General features: G+C 38.8%; 1 long non-coding RNA gene across 2 annotated transcripts in view; it reads right to left on the bottom strand.

The window, feature by feature from the left end:
* Window positions 1-22823, bottom strand: part of LOC146767070 (uncharacterized) — a 133340-nt gene that overhangs the window by 42753 nt on the left and 67764 nt on the right. For both annotated transcript variants that reach the window (XR_014956170.1, XR_014956169.1), the window contains exon 2: window positions 8676-8817. This is a non-coding gene — a long non-coding RNA (uncharacterized LOC146767070). The remainder of the gene's footprint in view (window positions 1-8675; window positions 8818-22823) is intronic.

Raw genomic sequence — 22823 nt, 5'->3', positions numbered from 1 at the left:
CCTGCTCATGATTTCTGCAGAGAGGGTGTGGAGTGATTGGATTGAGCACTGAAACCCAAAGAAACACAAACACAAAAAACTTCAGTCCAGTTACTGCTTTGAGCTTGGTGGTGTTCACCTGAGCTGGGATATTTCCTTTGAAAAGGCATCTATTCAAAATTAAAATACTTATGCTTTTTGGGGATAAAGATTCACTTTCAGAAGAAAGAAAATCATGTCAGAAAATAAAAAATATCCTACAGGGTTCTATGGCATTTTCTCATGACAGTAGCCCCATTTGGTAACCTGATAAAGCAGCTGTGCAGGAAAGATGAGTCCCTGAAGGAGGTTTGGAGACCACCAGGATGTGTCTGAGTTTGAACAGAAATGGTAGTGTCCTACCATTTTTCTCCAAATAATTTCATGATAGGGTAGAGAACAAAAATCAATGGAAGAGCAAATTGGAAGCTAAGTATTCACACCCTGAAGGAATATGTCAGTCTGAATCTATTTGTTTCTAGGGTTAGGCATTGTTTAAAGGCTCTGGTTTTTTAAAACATAGAATTAAAATGAAGATATAAACCAGGAAAAATGTTTTGCTGCTTATGAAGGCTATTTCCCTGCCTTTTGAGCAATGCTGTGTAATCTCTTGTGAGCTGGGCACCGGGAAGGAAAAGGCTGAAATAATCACTACAAATTCTTCATCCTCAGGCAGACAACCTACTGCTAAGTCGTTCCACAAATTAGCTGTAGAAATCCTTCCTTCTGGGAGGTGTTTAGTAAGTGGTGTGAGAAAAACACTGCTCAGGTAACAGCATGTGAGCACTGAAGGTCCTGCTTTTACTTCTGCAGTGGCTTTTTACTCCATTTTATGCCTCCATGTCATACTCACTCTGGCAATTACCTGCTCATCAGAACAGGTAGTTCAGCTCCCAGCCCAAAGCACTTTATTTGTCTATCTCTGAGCCACTCTGAGGGTGAAACACTGCTTCACAGCACTTTTCCTGGTATTTATTGTGCTCTTCCAGATCACAATTACCATGCTGCTTTTTTTTTTTTTTTTTAATCCTTTAATCAAGTCATCAGGAAGAAATTTTAGGGAGACAAAGGGAGAGCAGACAAAATGGCTCCATTATGAAATGAGAACAGAACTCACCCTGCCAAATTTCCAGCCCGGTGGGACTCTGCCCTTGCTTTGGAAGAAGCAGAGAGGGTTGCAGTGATATGTACAGGCAAACAGGAACTCTCTGGGGTGATACTGCTTTAATCACGTCAGTGAGTAAGAAAATCAGTAAATTGTCATGTAACCAACTCATGAATAAAAACCAGTGAAGCAAAAGCTGCTATATGGGGCGACTTTGTTACTTTCTGTAAATCCTTTCAAACTTAGTGCTGGGGGTGTGTTAGCTGAGTTTGGATATAATTACATAACTTAGTCATGACAAAAAAAAAAAAAAAAAAAAAAAGAAAGATAAGAGAGCCATTTGGCCCAGAATTGCAGGGTCATGTCCATCCCATAGGAGAGAGATTTTCAGCTGTGACCAGATGTCCTTGCCTGCTGGGAAAAGATTAAGCAATTTCTGGTCTTTCAGATAAAGAAACTTTTTTTGTACAGCCTCAGTTCCACGAGGTGTTTTTAGTGGGACATGACAAGCAACTCCTTATCAGAGTGATGGGATTTCCTAATTGCTTCTGCTCCAACAGACAGGTTGTGGATGAGTCTTCTCTCCAGCTAAGTGAGAGGATCTGCTAATTACAGCCTGGGTGTTAAATAACCTTTGGCACAGGGCAGGAGCGCTGTAATTGGGCTGCTCTCAGACCTTCTGTTTGTGCTCTCAGTACAAATTGCTGCAGTGAGTGGCCGTGCTGCGGCCACAGGTCCTGGCCAGGCAAACACGTTCATGAGCAAGCGAGACACCAGCTGCAGTGGCAAAAGGTGAGGGGCAGGTGCAAATCCTGCCTCTGGGGCTGCCATGGGGAGATTGTCTGGGTTTTGCTCCAATTCATCATCCATGTTATCATTTAGAGAGCATCTAGTGACTGCTCAGACAGGGTGTTTTAGCTGTCCGCACGTTGCAATTGACCTAGGAAAGGTCAATTGATGTCTTACTGAAATCAGTAGGAGCTGATTAAACATGCATAATTGTGGTGAATGGTATCGGGTGGGAGAAACCAATGTCATTCCACTGACAGCTTCACCAGAAACCTGACAATTTCAAGCTGAAATCATCCAAATGCTCTTGAAATGCACTGGAATCATACCACTACCTTCTGTGGGTTCTAATCAGAGAACACAACTGCGTGAGGCATAAAAATTAGCATGTTAGTCTTCAAGTGTGTAAAAAACTATATCAGAAATGTGTTTTGTTTCACTTAGGCAGATGTGATTCCTCAGTTCTTAGTGCCCTTCCCTCCATTTGTCCTCATGACTTTCATTATCAGAATGGTAATGAAATAAAGTTAACTTTCTTTGTTGTAGTAGAAAAATTACACATGAATGCTTTGAAAAATAATCCCTACTTTGGCAAAGGTGGAGATTAAAATAAAAACGAAACACCAAAAAATAAGAAAAATTACTTAGCTTAAGCATACAAAAAAACTTCAGAGAAAAATTATGTACATTTTCTTTATAGTTGCAACTGTCAATTTCAGGAACAGTGTCAGAAAAAACAAAATCATGTTTTACTTTGTGTTTGTAAGGCTGGATGTGAAATGAAAAGGGAAGTAACACTATGAAATGCTTTAATTTTCTTGATTTAGATGAATACTCCAAAATATTGGAGTGATGAATATAACCAAGAGATGGCAGCAGTTCATGCACTATTCATTTACTTAGTTTGCAACATTATTTTCTTCCTATAAGGTACAAGGAAATTAAGTTGCATTTAGTTTATCATGCACATTTTTTCCACTGTTATTAAAAGAAAAGGAGGGGCAGAGACAAAAGGAGAGAGGGTGGAATTGTTTGATGAAGGGATGCGGAAATTTGTTTTAGGCATACATCTAAGGTTTCTCTTTGGAAAAAAAAACTATATAAGTTTTTTGTATAAAAGAGCTAAAACTCAACTCCAATCAGAAATCTCTTAAGAGTTTACATGCTGTACAGCTACACTGCTAAGGGGTGAAAAACATTTCCTGTGATTTGCTGTACTTCTAGGAACATAAATCTCCATCCATTTTCACAGGCAAGGATAACTGCTGCCATCTGGAGAACATATTTGCTTTGAAGTTGGGATGCTCTAAATGGTGCTGCAGTGGGTACCTTCAACTTGGCTTCTCCAAGGAGGTGAACTGCTTCAAGCTCAGAAGTGGTATGCTACAGAGAAGACCACAAAGTTCATGTTTGCTTACAAAAATACACTAAAAAAGAAACCTCCCTGTACACTGAAACGCTGATTTTGTCTTAATTAGCATACTCAAAGGCACCTCTTTCTTCAGCACTACATATTGTAGGGTCTAAACACCTTCCAATGGCTCCCACCTTTTTTTTTTTAATCTGTGAAAATGTGACACCTGTAAGATATTACAGCATTTTTAGACAGGCAATAGACTTTAAAAAACCAAAATGACCTCGTTTGTGAGGGTAGATTACATCAAAGAGAATGTGGAGTGGATGAGGCATTGCTGCAACAGTCAAAAGGAAAGATCTGCAATTAATCACATAAAGGACTGAACAGAGCAACAAAGACACTCTTCAACCCCCTGATTAATTCAAGGAGGAAAATTCTGCATTAAGATACTGAATTAAAACATCTTGAGGGATTCAGTACATGTTTGGTGACTTGGGAAAAGATTATTACATCAATAAATACTTAGATCATAGCTCAATATTTCAAACAAATACAGATAATTATAGACTAGTTTATGTGTCAGGTACAGGTATATTCAGAAAACCCTGAGTTATGATTGGACTAAATGCCTTGGCATTGTGATCAGGCAGGTCTGCCATCAGACTTTCACAATGTTATGTTTTGTTCCTGTCACCTGAGACACAGGGATAGACTTAACAAAATTCAGAATGCAGATATTCCATCTGAAGTGGCTTTAGGTGTGGTTTAACCCCAGTCTGTGGTCTGGATGGGTGAATGGTATTGTCCAGTCACCACAGTTAAAATTACACTAATAATAGTTTCAGGGACTTCATTCACATGCTCTCATAGAGTGACATAGCATGACAGGAAACACTCATCTCTTCATGTGCAACTAAAGGAAAAAGGCATGTGGATTGAAATTATAATATATTTATATACATTTTATTTCTCAAACAACTTCCAATGTGATTTAAACATTTTTTTAAAAAAACCTGAGCATGTCAAGATTTATATTGTGAATTAATGTGCATTAAAAAATGGTGCCAAATTAGCAATCCAAAATTAATTTAATGAGCAAGGCTCTGCAAGATTGTTTGAAAAACATTTGTGTCATCATAATGAATTTACTTCCTAAGTAATGTGGTACACTTAGATGCTGGCTTACAGGCAATAGCTATTGTCAAGTTACAATTATTTTCAAAATTATCATGGGCCATAAATTCTTAACTTATTATAAAAGATTCTAGTCACTTTTTTCAGTCTTCCACATCTTTGGTTTTATGCTAATCTAACGCCATTGATTCTGTTAGGGGCAAAATGGTGTGAAACTTCTTCTTGAAGGGAGTTTAAAAAGGAATTTCTTGAACAAGTCAATCCACTACTGCCCTAAGTGGCAGCTTTGCTTTTTGTAGTCCCAAGCCCCTCTAGGGATCCAGGCCTGGAGCCATCAACTTGTCAAGCCAAGGATGGATACCCACTGTGCCAGGAGCAGCATGGGCCACTTGTCCTTCCTGTACTTTTATTGATGTCTCTAATGCCATGAAAGACCTGGAGATATTTGGGCCCCTAGAATTGAAACACTTTCCATCTGCATAGCTGAATTCAGCTCAGGGAGAGCCTGGCAATAACATTTTCCTGCCTGTATGAAGTCCTTACAAAGCTCTTAGTAGAAGAATTGTCCTATGGGTCTTTATTGCAGCCATGAGCCCTCTCCTTACAGCTCCTCAGGTTTCTGAGATATCTCTTGTAGGACTGAGCATTATCACCTTAAAGTTGCCTCAGTCCATCCAGGCAGTGAAAAGATACTTAGAAATATTGGAAATGAGCAAAGTATTCCTGGGAAGACCTCAAATAAAATTTATGTGAAAAAGGCAAAGCATGACTGTAACAGTTGGTGGAAATGCAGATAGCATGGAAAAAGAATAAAAGGTAGGCTGGGAGAGCTGTAATTTATGTGGAGGCCTTTTCATATAGTCAAATCTGTCTTAGTGCCAGCAATGTAGGAAGTCAGTGGGTGTCTGATTATCATCTCCTGAAGACAGAAAAATTGCCATTGTAACAGTTTTTTTTAAAATCAGATGAATTTTAAAATGATAATTGAGTGTATATATAGCAGCATTCTTTGCTTTTTTTTTTTCTTTTCTTTTCCTTCCACCTTGCTTTCTCATTCAAAAGTTTCCCCTTCTAATATAATTGACAGATTGGAATCGGAATAATGTATTTTGTCTTCAGCTTAAGTTCAGTATGTGTTTCTGAACTACTTGGCAGGGGATGAGGGGAATCCCATTGTAATAGCTTCTAAATAAATTCAGTATCAATTTAAACTATTAGAAGAAGTTAAATAAAAATAATTAGGATATTAAAATACTTTGAGCATTTCCAATCACTGGTTTATTGTAAACCTGGATCTTTTCCAAGAAATAATAATAGAATGAATACATTAGAATGTTTCCTTCCAGTTAATATGAGACCATTTGCTCATGGAAAGATGATTGATAACTTGCATAAAACAAAACCAGACTGATTTGCAGACAAGTGTGAGGAGGGGCTGGAATAAATGTCACATTAACAAAACGTTACACAGATGCATATTCACACACACTAAGTGTATTAACCAAATAAAAAAGAAAACAACATAAAAGCTTTCATAGCACCTCTTCTCATTAGAAAAATATTCTAACCCTGTGCAATGTAACTGCTAAATACACCCTGGCATGGGGAAAGAGAGAGATTTGGAGATTCTGATTGCTCTAAACAAGTTCAGAAAAAAGCAAGGGTAGGGTACAGGGGGAGATAAATGTAAGCTGATTGCAGTGTTGAGTTACTGGCTCTGTGTTTTTTTTCTGATTCCTCTACCATCCTTCTTCACAATGTCAAGAATTATGTCTTCAAAACTCTGTGGCCTGCTGGCACTAGGGAGCATAAATAAGCTGGCACTGTGCAATGCCAGCCTGTTTCCACGCCATTCTCCCTGCCCCTGCCGCAGCAAGGCTCTGTCTCTGGCAGCTGCTGCTCAGTCCTGGGGCAGACTCAGTGTCCAGCCTTACAGGGCCAGCGTGGCAGGGTTACACACAGGGCTGTGTGTGAGCAGGGCCCTGCCAGCTGGAGAGAACAGGGCTCAACTGAAGCCCAGCCTAGTCTTGAGCAAAATATCTTGCTTGGGTAATTTTTTTGTTCCTTCTGTGACAGAAGAGTAATTTACTGTATCTTCCTGTTTCTCCTTCTTTCTTTTCCTCCCCTTTGAATTAAATGAGAATTTCTGTACTAAAGACTAAATCTGTCTATGTCAGATGGTATCCATTTACTGATTCTCAGGGAAGAATAAAAGGAACAACATAAACATTCAGCTACCTGTGGTACAATCCTTCACCTTTCTGAAGCAAGAAAAAATAGCAAACCCCTCTTCTGTTTAATGGAGTCACTGCTTGGGTGATCAGGTGTTCACAAACTTGCAGTATCACCCAGTATGCCCAATGTAGACACTACATAGGACTCTAGTTCCTGCTGCAAAGATCCTTGCACCTCACCCTCCTAAGGAAATTAATCTGGGTGTAAACAATGTATGCCAGCAGAGACAGAAGGGGAATGAAGAGTGCTAGACATAGCTACAGCCTACATGAACGGGGAAGAGAAGTAGTCTTCTGCACTGAATTTGAAACAAGGATAAGCATTTTTGAATCAAGTGAATGTGATGGTCCCAACAAAAGACTTCAGGGAAAAGTTTGTATTACAGAATAAACAAGAGAATTCTGAGTAGAGATCAAGATGCTGGATTTACTTGGCATTTCATAGTGCTGTAATTGTAGCAGGAACAGTATGTCCAGGGCTGGCATTTGCAATTCAGGAAGGATATTGCCCATTGTTTTAGAAAGAGGAATGACTGAATCACTAAAAAACATGTCCCAAAGACAAATATTTAAAGAATTAAATCTAATAGTTTTTAAAAGAGATGGAGTATCTTCATTCCATTTCATATGGATTGCAGTGGGGAGAATGAGTTTATTACTCAACCTCAAGCTGATAAAGCTACAGTAAACCCAGGGATTAGTATCCAAAATTGAACAAACAAAGTGTGATAAGATATACTTTTTTAATAGGGAAGATATTAATCATTACAATAGCAAAACAAGAACTTTCACTGGATCACTAAGCAATTTTAGATTAGCATCAAAAGCTTATAGATTTTTCTTGCCTTTGTTTTCTTCCTAAAAATATTCTTTAAAAAGAAACTTAAACAGAATATAGCTCAAACTAGTTGCAATATCCCCATTATACGAGTAATCCCTTAGAAGTGCATTTTGGATCCCTTTTGGGTTGCATAATGTTTAAGCTGATGACTCCTGAAATACTTAAGGATGTTCAGCTGCAGCTGGTGGAGCACAACTCTATCTCTGCAAATGTATTTCACTGCCACGGCAAACAAAACCATACCTGATGCAGTGGGCCATTGATATTTGAAAGTAATTCCCTTGGTTTTTAATTTATATGCCCTAAGATCCCTGTTTAAAAATGTGTTTCCTTTCTCCTAAGTCAGCACATAACTCCCTACTAATCCCTCTCATTTACATTGAGCATTAGCTTTATAGAGAATGGTACTAATTAATCCTGCATAACTGTAATTTAGTGGCTGGGTTGCACAACAGCATGAGAATTAGCATGGCACTGAGTGCTGGGTTATCTGATCCATTTTCTGGGTAAGTCCTATTATGTTCTGTAGGACAGACAGGCACACAACGAATTTAATTACACAGCCTTTCAATCAGCTTGCTTGTAAGCCTAGAAACTATCTTCTAGCTCTTTCACTTTACAGAAAGCAGTGCTTTTTCTGAAGCTACTCTTGCCCTGTACTTGACTAACTACTCACTCTGCTTGGATACTAATTATTGCTAGTAGTTAATGACCAATGACCTTGCCTGCAAGGCCTTATTCCTAGATGACACCAGAGTTTATAAATATTCTCTCAAACTGGTAATGATCAGGAGTAAAGATTAGGATTTACAGCAAGCAGCCCGCTTTCTGAATGAAATATAAATAAACATATAACAATAAAAATAATTTATACTAATTAACAGCATGGATAAAAAGTAAATAAATAAAAATAAATAGAAAAATAAGCAAATATAACCTCAATCTCGCTTACTGATGAAGTGTGATGTTGTCATACATTGTTTTCCCCAAAGGGACATTACCCAATAAGCACTGTACATTAAAAGTCCTGGCTTATACTCCTAGGTCTGGCAGTGACCTACCTTAATGGATCCCTCATTTCTCTGCCTGATCCTCTGCTGCTCTTCTTTCCTGGTTTTGTTCAGTTTCCTGACAGAAACCCATCCTCAGATTGGCTCAGTACTGCCAGTGGATATAAAGAGCAATTTGAAGCAGTACCTCAATCTACAGCAGAACGAAGCAGCCTTTGGAAGTTCTTCTCCAGGATATCCAGTAATGAGGCTCCTAGTTTTGATGGCTTGGTTAAGTACTTCAAGTTCATTAAAAGATCCATACTTAGGCCTGCTTATTTCTTTTCTCTCTGTCACATAAGAAAAAAAGAATGGCATAAGAAAGAGGCTTTTAGGCTAAAATGATGGGATTATAGAGATATATCACTATATTTCAACAAGAAAGGAAAAAGCAGCCTAAGCGAATGGAAACAGTCAGATGAGAGAAAAGCAGCACAGGACTACAAAGGGAATGTTGAAGATTCTCCTTGTTTCATTATTTATATTTCCCCATAGTGGCAAAAACCCACATTCCTATATTCCATATAAAAGATAATGCATTTAATTGATCTAAGTAATTTCAAGGCTGCTGAATAGCAGAAGCCTTCAGAGTGGAATATTCTGACTTAATGATCACATAAAATTGCTCAAAGTGTTTTTAATGTCATTGTAATTTCTGAGTTTATTTAATAGTTGAGGGGGAGAGAGGGTAACATTAAGAGTCATCTGCATGGCTGGCATGGCTGTATATAACAAATGAGACATGCCCATGCCACAAGAACCATTATTTGAAAATGGCTGCAGTAAAAATGCAGTTATACTGAGCATTTGCTTTAGGCCATGACATGGCTTAATGAGAATGATATTGCATTAGGATTCAGGACACCTCAGATTTGTTTCTAAGTGTTTGACCTTTGAACAGTCAGATCTCTTTTTGATTCCACTGATTTCTTGCTGTTTCTTTCCCAACCTCAGCCATCCAGCTCATAAAAACTTCATCTAAGAGCTGCACAATTGTAATTTGTTTTACACCTGCAGAGTATATGGTAAAGTTACTTCTGTATATATATATATATATATATATATATATATATATATAAAAGTGTGTGTGTGTATGTACATATATATATGTTTATATACATATATATGCATGTATGTATGTATATGTATATTTAATACAGAATTATAGAATGGTCTGAATTGAAAGTGACCCGAAAGATGACCTAGTTCCAGCCCCTCTGCTATGGACAGAGACATCTTCCACCAGAACACGTTGCTCAGAGCTCAATCCACCCTGGCCTTGAACACTTCCAGGGCTGGAGCATCCACAGTTTCTCTAGACAACCTGTGCCAGTGCCTCACCACCCTCACAGTAAAGAATTTCTTCCTAATATCTAATCTAAACTTACCCCCTTCCAGCTTAAGGCCACTTCCCTTTGTCCTATCATTACATGCTCTTGTAAAAAGTCCCTCTCCAGCTCTCTTGTAGCTCCTTTGGGTACTGTAAGGTGCTCTAAGGTCTCCCTGAAGCCTTTTCCTCTTCAGGCTGGAAAACCCCAGCTCTCTCAGTCTGTCTTTATAGGAGAGGTGTTCAGAATCATCTCCCTCACATGTTGCAAACAGCTACCTTTCATCCAGAATCATCAAACCCATGGTAAGCTTCCAATACTTTTTTTCTCACTGGCCTAAGGCCAGACTCCCTTGCAGAAGAGGGTCAAGACATTGACAAGGCAGAAGTGGAAACCCACCCTGGGTCTGTTTTGAAGCCCAGGTGGGTGTGATGTAGGCAGTCTGCCCGGGCACTTCTTTCCAAACAATGACAGTGCAGCAGCAGCACATCTTGCTGGGTACCTTTATTCTCCCCAACCTTGTGCTTGTCTGCTGTTGAAGTCTTTTCCCCAGTTCCTACCACAACTGTTCAGAATTATTTTGCAATATTAAAACAAGAATTAAGATTTTAAATCTAATTCCAAATTCTTCTCTACTCCTACCCCTTTGCTCTGTTTGAAGTTATTTTAATCTCCTCTCAACCTTCAATTTTTTTCCTATTGGACTTTTCTAATTTGCCTCATTTCTAAGTCATGATGATATCCTCAAGACACCAATTCATAACTTCCTCATGTTGAAATTGTTCATTAAAATCTAATTTTTACCACCTAATTCTGACTTTCGAGCTAATGAAATCAGAGTAATTATAAACATCCATCTTGCAACATTGCACATTGACATTTGAATAGAAAGACTCAGAATGGAAGAAAAACATCACTGGATAACTTCTTTATCTGCAGAAGAAATCATCTCAATCATAAATATATAGATTAAAATTCTCTTCTCTAAGTTCATCTCAATATTAACTTTATACTGCCATTAAAGTTTGTCTGAACATCAACCATAAGGGACCATATCTAATTTTACATGAGATGTGTTTGGTTTGCTCAGATCCATTATTTAACAAAGAGAAAAATACGCAGAAAGAAAGGTACAGCTCTTACTGTATTTGATCCAGAATTCACCAGGAGTTTTAACATCTTCCAAAAATATGAGAATATATCGAAGGAAGGAATCACTCAGGAGAACTTTTAGTATTTTTTTCCTAGTCTTATTATAATTGATGATTCCAGACTAGATTAATGGCTGAATTTTACAGGCTCACATTATACTAAGACTCTCTGTGACACTAAATAGCTATCCACAATATTATAAGGTTATAAGAAGAATTTATTTATATTTTTAATTTTTTTTCAACCTTCACTAAAAGTTAGACACACTGATGGATGTTAATATATTACTACAACAGTCTGAAAAATGTAAGGATGGGGAAGGACAGTTAGATCTGTTATAGGTGAAGGTTTTATCACCACAGGGTGAGGTTCTGATCCTGGTTGCAATTCTGCAGTAACAAATCCTTTCAAAAAAGTGCGGTTTGGAAAGAAAAATGGCAATTCTGCAGATACATCATTTTAAAATAAGCTTTGCAAAATCAGAGGTAAGGCATTGTAAGGATGATCAAGTAGGTATATTGTTATCAGAAAAAATATTATTGAAAATTATTTATGTAATGCGATCCATTTGTATAAAATTCCCTGCCTAGTTTCTTGCCAAACTTCTTTGTGAAATGTGGGGATGTTCATTTCTCATTTGGGCTCCAGTGAAGCAGTCAAACCTCAGATTGCCTTGCAAATGGGTCCTGCTGGGCTTCCAGGTCGTGCCTACAGAGCCAAGAGTCTGGATGAGCTGAAAGGCCCAGCCCAAAGCAAAGTTCATCTCCTGACTATAATCTGCAATTTGGGAAGCAAGGTTTGAACTCCACTGCAACTGGGAGTTGACTAAAGGTGGAGAAATTTAACTGTTTGTTTGGGTTTTTTATCTAAGAGTTTAGATTTAGATTAGGCCTTAGATTAGACTTTAATTTTTCAACATTATACTTTGATGTTCTGTAGCCTTTTTAAAAATTATTTATTCTATTTTTTTCAAATGAAGCAGTAGACACAAACACTAAGGAGAGAATTCCTGGGAAGAGCAAAGATGCCAGACAGATATTCTTCACTCAAGAGTGCCTCAGCCACAACAGGCATGGTCTCTCACTCCATAGTTTACACAACAGCTCAGAAGAGGAGTTTGTGTAGTAAGGGCAGCTAAAGTCATCATTGCCAGTCCCCACAACATACAATTATTTTGATTCATGCAATCTGCCTCTGTGATGAGATGTCTCACAGTAAATACATAATAAACACCAAGACAACTATTTAGTCATTATGGCTAGATGATTCTAAATTCATTTGAATCAAAAGCTTCAGGATCGAGTGGTTTGATATCTATTGGCAAAAAACACTTCTCTTGGCAATGAACCAGTGGATTCACAGAACAAAAACATGGGGTGCTTGTTTCAGACCCAACACCAGTCAAAGGAAAATATTCTTCATGGACATTAGGTCAGTGCACAGGGAAAGGAGGATGGTGTGGCTCTGCAGCAGAGATGAGAGAGTCCTGCAGGTAAGAGCAGGTTCAGGAAAATGTTCCCTGAGGATGAGCACAGGTGGATCCTCCAGAAATTTGCAGCTGCAATTTTTCAAGCCAGAATTGTGAGCCTGGGTCTGCAGCTTTTGCAGAATAGGTCTTGATGGGATAACTGGTGGGATGCTGATATTGGTTGGCACCCAGTGTTGCAATGACCCTGGATTTATCATTCATTAGCTCTTGTGAGAACAACACAAGAATATCACCTTGTCAAAATAGAATGAACCTGACACTTCCTTCTACCCAAATGTTTGTCCTATTTCAAAGCAGGGAATGTCAAGCCTCTATGGCAGCCTGCTGGCTCTGATTTTACTTGGAATAATGCATAGGAGTTAGTCTGGAAGCCAACTTTGTTTTGGAAATGAAAAGGCTCTGGAAATTGCAGAAATTGAGTATTAACATGTACAGAAAAAGTCTCAAACGCAGCAGTCTTAATAAGATCTATCACTTACTTCTGTGCCAGTTTAATGGGCAGTGCTTCAGAGCTGCTGGCACATAGCTTTTCCAAAAGATGTAAACAACAGAATGAATATTTTGAAAGCACTGAACTGGGAGAATAGTACTTACAATATTTTCAGCAAAGCTAATGAAGAGAGGATATGGAAAATTTATCCAGACCTTGGAATGTCTTTGCCTTCAATTCGGTGTTTCGTCAAGAAGATTTTGTACCAGAAAGGACCAAGTCAAGGATTGCCAGGGCAGTTAAGCCAAATCAGGTCCCCACTGCAGCCTAGAGACAAGCAAAGAGCTGGTGTAATTGTCTAATGTCCTCCTCTGGGCACTGAGATCCACAACAAAAATGCTCAGACAACAGTGGTGGCTTGTCTGTCCCACTGCAAAACCCTAAAGATGGGTTAATACTATTCTTACAGGATCAAACAGGCAGCAGAACTAAGGAAATTGATCCTCAAGTGCTGTTTTCTAATTTTCTTTTGCATGATTATCTGAGCCACTGTCTTTTGGTCCCACATACCCACACCAGTAGCCTGAGTGCTATTGCCAACAATTTCTGTAATTCAGCAAGAGACCATGATGGGGTTTATGGCATTTATCCTTGCATCCCATGACCTATGATGCAACTCTCCATATAATACTATAAAAAAGCCATCCCTGCTCACCAGGCATTTCCCCAAGCTTAGACACTACAAGCACGAAGAGGCCATGAAGCAAAAGAACATAACTGCACTTTTTAAAAGGTCTTGGTTGGCATCATGTCACCTAGGCAGAAAGTCTGACTGGGGAGTCTGGTCACCTTTGTCACCTCCTGTCTTCAGAAAAGAAACAGGCATTGATCTGAAGAGATATTTTGCTCTCAGGTTCAGCTTCTCCTGTCGAGGCTCTTTTCTCCATCTCTTGTGGTGGAAGTGCATGACATCTGGGTACCTGACATGAAAACCTCTTTTAGTTTCCCCACTGGGTGTGAACTAATAGTCCATGGTTTTACATTTTTCCCATTCTCTAGCATATTATCCTTATTTTTCTCTGAATGAATCCTGAAATTCTTCCTCTACTTTTAACTTATTTCCATCTCCCACTTTGTCTTTTTGCAGTATTCGTCCCTTTGATTCTTCCTTTCTTGCTCAATGTACACTCAGCAGTTCAGTTTCTTTCTCTCTGATCAAGTATTATGTATTTAAGTGGATGATCATTTAACAGTTAGCTTTCCCAAAACTGGTTTTGAAGAAAGTAAAAACTGGACTGGAACTTAGCTACTAATATTAATTTGATTAATACTGTTAACTAAAAGGAAAACATCTTGAAAATATATATAAAAATATAATTGCAAATGTTATCTTTGAACTAATTTTTTTTGTCAAAGGATGTAAACAAACAGTGTTAAAGCTAAAAATATTTTGCCTTGAAAATGGATTTTTAAATTATTATGTGACAGTAAAAGAATATAAGTCAAGAAAAAAGGAAAAATCTCAGAACTATAATTTCAAGCTTAAAAAATACCTCAGCGAGGTTTAAAATGAGTATTTTATTGTTTTTTAGAATTTGTGTTTGTGCTTTTAAAAGGTTTTTTTGCCCTTAAACTTTGAGCAATTTTTTTTAAGTCTTTGGTCTACCACAGAAATGAAAAATCTATTACTCACTAATTTTTGTCTTCAGTTCCTCCTTTCCCTTCTATTTTTGAATTGTCTATTCTCTCTTTGTCTGGCTGCCATCGATATTATATTGTCTCTACATGATCTATCCAGCCTCTCACCCAATAGCTCTCCCTGGTCTATAAACACTAACAAATTAATGCTACATTCCATGGAATGAAGCAGAGCTGTTGACAGAGATTGAGAGCTAGCAATAGAGAAATCATAGATGAATTTGCAATGTGAGAGCAGAAAAAGGAAGGGGATGCAATCTTAGCCTACACTCAGAGCGACATTACATTATGGAGAAAAAAAAAAAAAAAGCCAATAATTTTCCTCTGTACAGCTTGACTGTGGCTGCACCTGGACTATTATATCCATTCCAGGGCACTAGAAGAGATATTGACAAAGGGGTTTTCAGAGAGAAGTGCTGCAGCAATTGGAGAAAGTTTAAATGAGATAAATAAGACAGCTGTGCTCCTCTGGGCAGCATGGGACAAACAGGAGCATAGCTGGCAGCTAAGTGCTTGCTGCCAGGGGAATTGGGATGTGGGAGAGGCTTCCAAGGAAGGTCAGAGCATCCCTGATCTGCATCTAGTCTGCATCTACAGCTACAACATCCTTTTCCTTCAGGATAAAACCTTCTGGAACTGTTTTCTCACAACCAAGCTGCATTAGCAACTTCCTCCTTGCCTGTGGGCAGAATGTTGCCCCTCAGAAGAGCAGAGCTCCAGATCATCTGCCAGAGGTGAGTGGGCTCTGCCCAGCTGCAGGGGCTGGACCTTTGGGGACTCTTCACCTGGGAGAGGCAAACACCACAAATGGGTGAGCTCAGAAATCTGTCCTATTTTCACTTCCCACTTTCACATCAGAACTTGGCACAAGATACTTGAAGAATGGGCTACAACAAACAGGATTAATAATGGAATAGTGCAAGACCCAGCCAAGATGAAAGTCCTGATGTTCTTTGGTTGTTCAAATATGTACTGTGGAAGCTTTGAAATATCAAGCATTTAAGCAAACATCCTGTGACAGCATTTAATATGTTTGTATCAGATTATGCAGAACATTTGCTTTTCATGATACTTTGAGATCTGCACTGCTCATGACCAGGCTGTAAATTGTATTTCTGCAAGCAATCTGCTCCCACCAAAGACACACAGCAGGCTACTTCCCTAGGCCCAGAGAGTTTCTCTCCTGGCTTCTGTGGCACATCTGAGGAAGAAAAGCTTTTATGCAGCCAGTGAGTTGAGGGTAGGTATAGGAGCTAAATTTCCACGTTGATCATAAGAAGAACTTGGTTTTCCAGAGCTGAGTACTTCTGGTGCAGGGAGCACGACATGCAGGGAAAACTGTAAAAAGGAATCCACATCCCCCTAAGTAGGTGGCAAAAGGAGCTGATTGAGTACTTTCCAGCACTTGGCCACTTTCTGGAAGATTCCACTCTCCAGTGTCCTCAATACTGCATTTCTTCCCTCTGTCAAGGCTTTATTCTCTGTCTTAATTTCCTTTGTTGTGCACTGTGTGTCTGAAGACATAAACCCAAGAAGCCAGGTGAAGGTTGAGAGGTGTGGGGCAGTGAAAGGCTGGCTCTGGAGGCCACATCTCCAGGGAGAGCCCATCTGAGATGTTGGAGCATGGTCCTGTGCTCTGCAAGAGCACAGAAGAAACATGAAGGCCTGGATGATTTAATTGGAGGATTTAATTGGATGTAACTGACCTGAAAAAAGCCCTCACTCAGCTGAACATCCTTGATGGAGGTATGCGGTGACAGCAGAAATATTGACTTAAATGCTACAGGAAGAAAATAAATCTGTTGTCCTTTTATAGGTAGGAGATGGATGTAGAAGATTTTATTAGGATAAACAGAAAAAATCAAAGTCCAATGTATACACCCAGGAGGTATTTGAAGCTAAGAATTAGTTTTGCAGTAAGAAGTAGAACTTGCTAACTGGCTCAAGTATCATTTAGGAATCCACAGTGAAATGGCTAATTTATTATACAAATTAGACCAAGGCATAATAAGGCATTCTGTTTAATCATAAAGATTTGGGGGTGGAAGTCTTTTATTTTTGAGCAACACTGAATATTCTATAAAGTCAAATCTTCTTACTTAAATGAAGGCATTAAAATAGAGTGCAGAGAGTGAAAGAGGTCACACTGTTTCATCAGGATTACTTTCAAGTAGTTAGTCTTTAACTCACTGGGTTTTTCATGGGGGAAACTGTCTCAAGTTTCTCTTGAGCTATCTTAGATGCTATATGGTGTGAGAAGTGGCTAGTTAAATGACTTGAACAAACCCAAGAAAGGACAGGATTTCTTGTCAGTATTTCTGCCTGGGGAATGAGTATGTTTTCTTTTCCTCTGCCCTCAGAATGTAATATGCTCCTACTGACTTTAGCCATAATTTGAATATATGCTTGATTTGCCAATTGGTTGAGAAGTGCAGATAATTCTTATCTTCACAGTCAGGAACAGTGTCTACCAGGAGGGAAACCTGCAGGACATTTGAAGTGTTTATCACAAGAAGCTGAAGTGTCTGGAATACTATTTCCTTCCAGGAATTCTCTGTGTTAATCTGGTTAGTGGCCAAATTTGTGAGGATTATGTTAAAACTGTAGTCCTTTTGTCAGTAAGATACCTAAATCTCTCTATGTCCTAACCCCTTCCATGTTTTAGCTGGCCTGTGATTGCTTTCTCAGCTCAGTTACGCTGGGGGAAGGATGCAAAGGTAATGTGATTCCTTGAACTTCTCGGGTCATCCTGACTTCCAGCGCTTCTAGAAATAGAAATAGATGGAATGAAAGAAATATCAGCCACCTGAGTCTGCTTCTCTCCTTATTCCAAGCAGTTTGAGGGGGGAAGTTATGGAGCAGGTGAGACCAGAGAGATGAATGCTGCTTTGTCACTGGGAAGGCAGACACTGAGCCTGGCTTCAGAGCTGCTGTTCCTTTTGTTGTCAGGGAAGTCCAGCACGTGATGTAATGCATAGGATCTGGGTGTGCTTTGACTTTTAAAGGCCTGGCCCAAACATTTATGAACTGAAGACAAAATATCCATTGAGTTCATAGGTTTGAGATTTGGCTTTAAAAGATCCAGACTTTCATCCAAAAGTTCCTGAATTTTAGAGATGCTTCTGTAAAGAGTTCCTTAGGGAAGTGTAATTATCTTCAATCAATTTTTGGGATTCACAAAGTAAGCTGCTGTTGATTACATGATTTATACATGCTCTCCACAGACTTGGTGGGTCTTCATGCATCATTTTACAGTGATTTTTGCTTATTATGGGAACTGCATGGTAATAGTTGTTTCAATTACAAGCCTATTAGGCAAGTAATTGACAACACAAGTATACTATAAAGTTACACTCTGCTTGCTCCAATACAAGTGCTGCATTGTGGTATTAGGCAGGCAGTGCTGATAATCAGTGAATAAATTATTACCTAATTAACTACTTCTGTCAGAATCCCAGCTTCACTCAATAAGTACCTTGGCCAAGGGTTTGTTTGTCTCTTTGCTTTTCTCCTCCTCTTTATCATCTCCCATGATGAGAAACTGTTCATCTGGATAAGAGTCTTGCCCAGACCCTGGCAGCAAATGCATACTGTCAGCTGTAATGTCAACAATCGGATCTCTCACAGCTGCAGAAGGTCCCTGAGAACTAAAGAGTGACAATTCCTGAAAGTAGATTCCAATTCCTTGGATCCTTGAGAGAGGCTTCTAAAGGAGTCAAGGGTATTCAGTTCAAGGGTATCCATAAACACCCTCAGAGACTTCTTGGAAGAGTTGCAAATAAGATCTCAAGTGCCTCAGAAGCTTTAACTCATTTTCCTAATGTATCAGGAAAGTCAATAGTGATCAAATCCTGTGTGAAACAATACACAACAATTTTTTTTTTTAAAGCGAGGGAAATAATCAAGATCAGAATCCAGGTGTTCCTTATGTTTTCCTTGTATCAATGAGGAGAATGTACAAGTTTTAAAAAGCTTTCCTCTTTCAAAGACTGAACATGAAAGAAAAGCAAAAACTATCCTCTTTGAAAACGTTTAACCAGCCTTTTGAGAAACTACTCTAGTGGGAAACTGATCTATTTATGTTATCTCTGAAACTTTCATTATTCATCAGCTGTGATAGAGTTATGGTGAAGACAATAAATAAGAGCATCATATCTCTTAATTATTCTTAAACATTTAGGCTTTCCTAGACAGCTACATAAGATAGAAGCTGAACTTGTGTCTCTCAAAGAAATTATTACATGTGCTTTTCATCAAACTTGCCTTAGTACAGTCATGACCAACTCAGAGCATCCTTATAAGCTCCTGCTTGGAGACAAATTTCCCATCTCCCATGGTGAGGTATCATAGATTCATTCTGCATTCAAATGTCTGAACTGTCTGCTTTGGAGTTGGACACAGTATCCTACCAGTTCAGAGAATTAGCAAATCACATTTTTTGTCTGGTTGCCACTGCTCTTGTTGCTTTCATCACCAAAGATCACTGCAAATCTCCAACATGTAGTGTGTTCTACATAATTTCAGTCAATTTTACTCCTTTAGTGTGCCCTCCAGCTTTCCCAGGACAGGAGGTGCATAAAAAGTCTTCTCTTACAGTAATGATTTCTTTTTAATCTCTGAATCTCTGAGTGTAAGCTGACTTATAATTAGCAGCTTGATCCATTTTGTTCAGAGAGATTCTAGTAAGACAAATAAGGAAATGAAGTTTGTTTCATCTTTTCCTTCAAAATATTGCTTCTCTTGTAGCATCTCAGAAGCAGAAGAAAAAAGAAACAAGTACTACTTTGATACTGCCAAGGTCCAGAGAATATCAGAATGTGGTTGGTTAACAGGGACAGTAAAGAAGACAAAAATCCTCACTCCTGGTTCCTGACTGTGAGCAAGTGAATTGCATTGCCTGCTTCCCTGCCCTCCAACACCACTCTTTGGGCTGCAGCACTGGCAGCACCTTCTCACCCAGCCCTGCTCCTCTCTAAGGGTCAAAGGACAGCTAATTAAGAGATCTGCTTGTAGAAAACAGGTCTAACTCACAGGAGCTGTTTGTGATGGACAGGTGATCATATGCATTAGCCATATTTTAAAGCCATCTGTTTTCACTGCTCAAGCTTTCTAGGTGCAGTCATTACTGACAAAGCAAGCACTGTGGCACTATAAAATGCAAGTTTAGCTGCAGTCCCAGTTGTCCTGCTGATCCTAATCCTGCCAATCTTGTAATGGCATGTGATTGACAACCAAAAATCAGCAGAATATTGGATTTCCTACAGTTCAGTAGGCTGCCAAGAAACTTGTTTCAACTTTTCATGATAAAAAACCAATTTCAGCTATGAAGCTTTCCTCCAGACCTCAGTCTTTCAGGGGTTATGTATGCAACACTCTGTCTATAAGCATTTCTGACTGAAAAAGTCCTTGAATGAGAGGTTCCTTTTCTCAGGTATTTTGAACATTCCTAGCACATGGGAGACATGACTGCAAATAATTCTATTAATTTTTTATTATTTAAAATATTTATTTATTATAAATTATATTATTATATTATTTAAATTTATTATTTATTTGCTTTACCTGAGTTGTTTATTTAAGCTTAAATTTCAAGGCGTAAGTTCATCTTTCAGTTTAATATTTGATTCTTAGATGCTGAAACAATGTGGGGTTTAGCTTTTTACTTTTTTTTACTTCAGTTCACAAGATTATTCCCACGGCCCATTTCAGATATTTCTGTCTGGGACAAAAATCCCAATGAATGAGGGAAGATGATACAATTAAAATGATAAATATTTATCAAAAAACAGGAGGTTCAGGTAGAAACATTTATGAAAATAAAACTGGTCATTTCATGTCATATACTTTGAATGACAATGTTACAGTTTATGTGAGAACTGAAATGAAGATTTCAACTGCTTCTAAATTAGCTCACATGAACACACATGCACAGAAATTAATAAAACCCAGAAACATAAAGGACAACAACAATGGGATGCAGAGGGGTTTTGATTATTTCAGCATGTGGACTAAAATGTGGCAGATTCAGCAAGATGCAGATTTGCATAATGTAATGAGACTGGAACCAAAGTATCAGGAAGACAGACCGAGTGCTAATTAACCAGACACTGCAGTAAAAACACCAGCATGGCAGGATAGTGCAGTGCAGGAAAGCATTCCAGGGACAAATGGATAGCAGTGTTAATTGCATTAGAAAGAAAAATAAAATAAGAAAAACCAAACAAGCCCTACTGGCTAAAATCCTCTGGAGCTATTACTGCAAACTTCAGCACAGCGTTTGAGAAGTTTGGGGTTGGCTGGAAGTTGTTTGGAGCTGCAGATCCCTGACAATTGCTAGGCTGGCAAAGACCCTGATCAGCCATTGTCTGAATGGAGCCGGCCCAAAACTACAGAGAGAGCAGCAGCACTGAGATGGACAGCAAGAAGTAAATCCTCCATCCCCTCTGGAAATGCCTGCTGTTTGTAGCTTGCTTTGTTTTTAATCTGTGTATGCAGAACGCTGGGGATGCTCTGTAAAGGACTCCATGCCCTCTTTGTTTGGCATTCTGGCAGCATGCCATGGCTGCCAAGAAATAGTTTGTCCCTCTTGCCTTATTCTGAGGGCTGAAATTTGAGACTGGGATTACTCTCTTGTGCATAGAGCATCTCTAATCACCCAGAAAATCCTAATGGTTTCATATGCCTTTTTCTTGCCTCCAGGATTCTGTAACCAGAACTAAATTGATAAAAAGCTTTTTTAATAAAAGTATCATTAATATTTAACCGCTGGCATTAAACTTAGAAATGTATGTGTGTCTATTTTACACAAATGCCTGCAATCACCTATCAATAATTTAGGCACGTGAGTTCCTTTAGACACCTCCAGCAGCTGTATTAACCCAGTCCTCTCTTTCTTTCTGAGGAGTGAGCAGCTGTGGATGAGTGGATAACTGTAAGAGGAAGAGAATTCTGCAGGACTGCTATGCCCCCGTGTACCACACTCGTGGAAAGGAAGAGGAGCAGCAGAAAATGCTTCCCAAGCCTGAGGCCAGCTGCAGAAGCATCTCATAAACTCAAGTAGCAGTAGATTGTTATTTTTTCCTGACTTGCTCCTCTACAGCCTGACAGCTAAAGCATGACCATCATGGTGGTGCAGTCTCCTCTTCTCCAGGGAAAGCCTGGTTCTCCCTTAACAGCCTGTTCAGAGGGAGAAAAGCTCACTCAGAAGCCTCAAGGTGAGGCCATTTTCTGGGTAGAAGTCCAGTAAAACTTCAAGGCACTTGCTTTTTGCTTTCATTAGATACATGTTTCTTCAAAAAGTGTTAGGAAAGAGGAAAGATTTCCAAATCCTGCTTAGCAGCTAGAAATAATGACATGTTCATTAGATGTGTTAAATTATTGCTCCAGGTACTGCCTCCTGACTGCAGAACTGTTCCAGAAGTGAAAAAGTCTTATTTACAAATGAAATTCTGAAAACTGGAAATAAGAAGTCAGAGGTAATACTTGGGACAGAAACATTTTGACAATCTTCTTTGATAAAAGGAAAAACATTAGTCACAAATAATTTATGCAGTAGGTGAGACATTAGTTGAGCAGGCTAGCCAAAATTTTTTGCTTACTTGTTGTGAATGACCACACTACCTAACTCCATGTGAGGATATTCCTCTTTCAGAATTTTCAGTGGAATACCTTGATTTATTGCATCTGGCTCTTACACATGGAATTCAGACACCTTTGAAGATCACTTAGAGGAGGACTAGAACTGATGTTTCTCAATCAGATAAGGAAAGAAATTAATCCGTCTGAATATTTTAGTCAAAAGGGAGAGTGAAAAATGATTGTTCTGTTTGATTACTAAAAAGCATTGAAAAATCAGCCCAGATGCTTATATTTCATGAGTTTCTGAGATGTGACCAATGAACTAGCCTTTTCTGTTCATTAGGTGTGGACTGGTGAGGCAACCATGGGAAATAAAAAACATTGTCATCAACTCCCTTCTGGAATATTGTTTAGTAGAGATCCAAGTTCATCTGCAGACAGACAAATAAGGATGCTGAGATGAAAAGGCCACAAAAGGAGATGTTGGAATGGGAAGAGGTAGGGCAAGGATATTTATTTTTCTCTCCTTTCCCTTCTTTTCAAGTTCATTAATGTTAATGTACACTGAGCCATCCCAGCAGAATTAAAGCTGCTTGTTTTGTATAATATAATTCACTGCAT

Source organism: Lonchura striata, chromosome 6 (assembly GCF_050655825.1).
Source record: "Lonchura striata isolate lonStrDom1 chromosome 6, ASM5065582v1, whole genome shotgun sequence".
NCBI lineage: Eukaryota > Metazoa > Chordata > Aves > Passeriformes > Estrildidae > Lonchura > Lonchura striata.
Note: the sequence above shows the minus strand (reverse complement) of the source record. Positions and strands in the feature narration are given on the sequence as shown.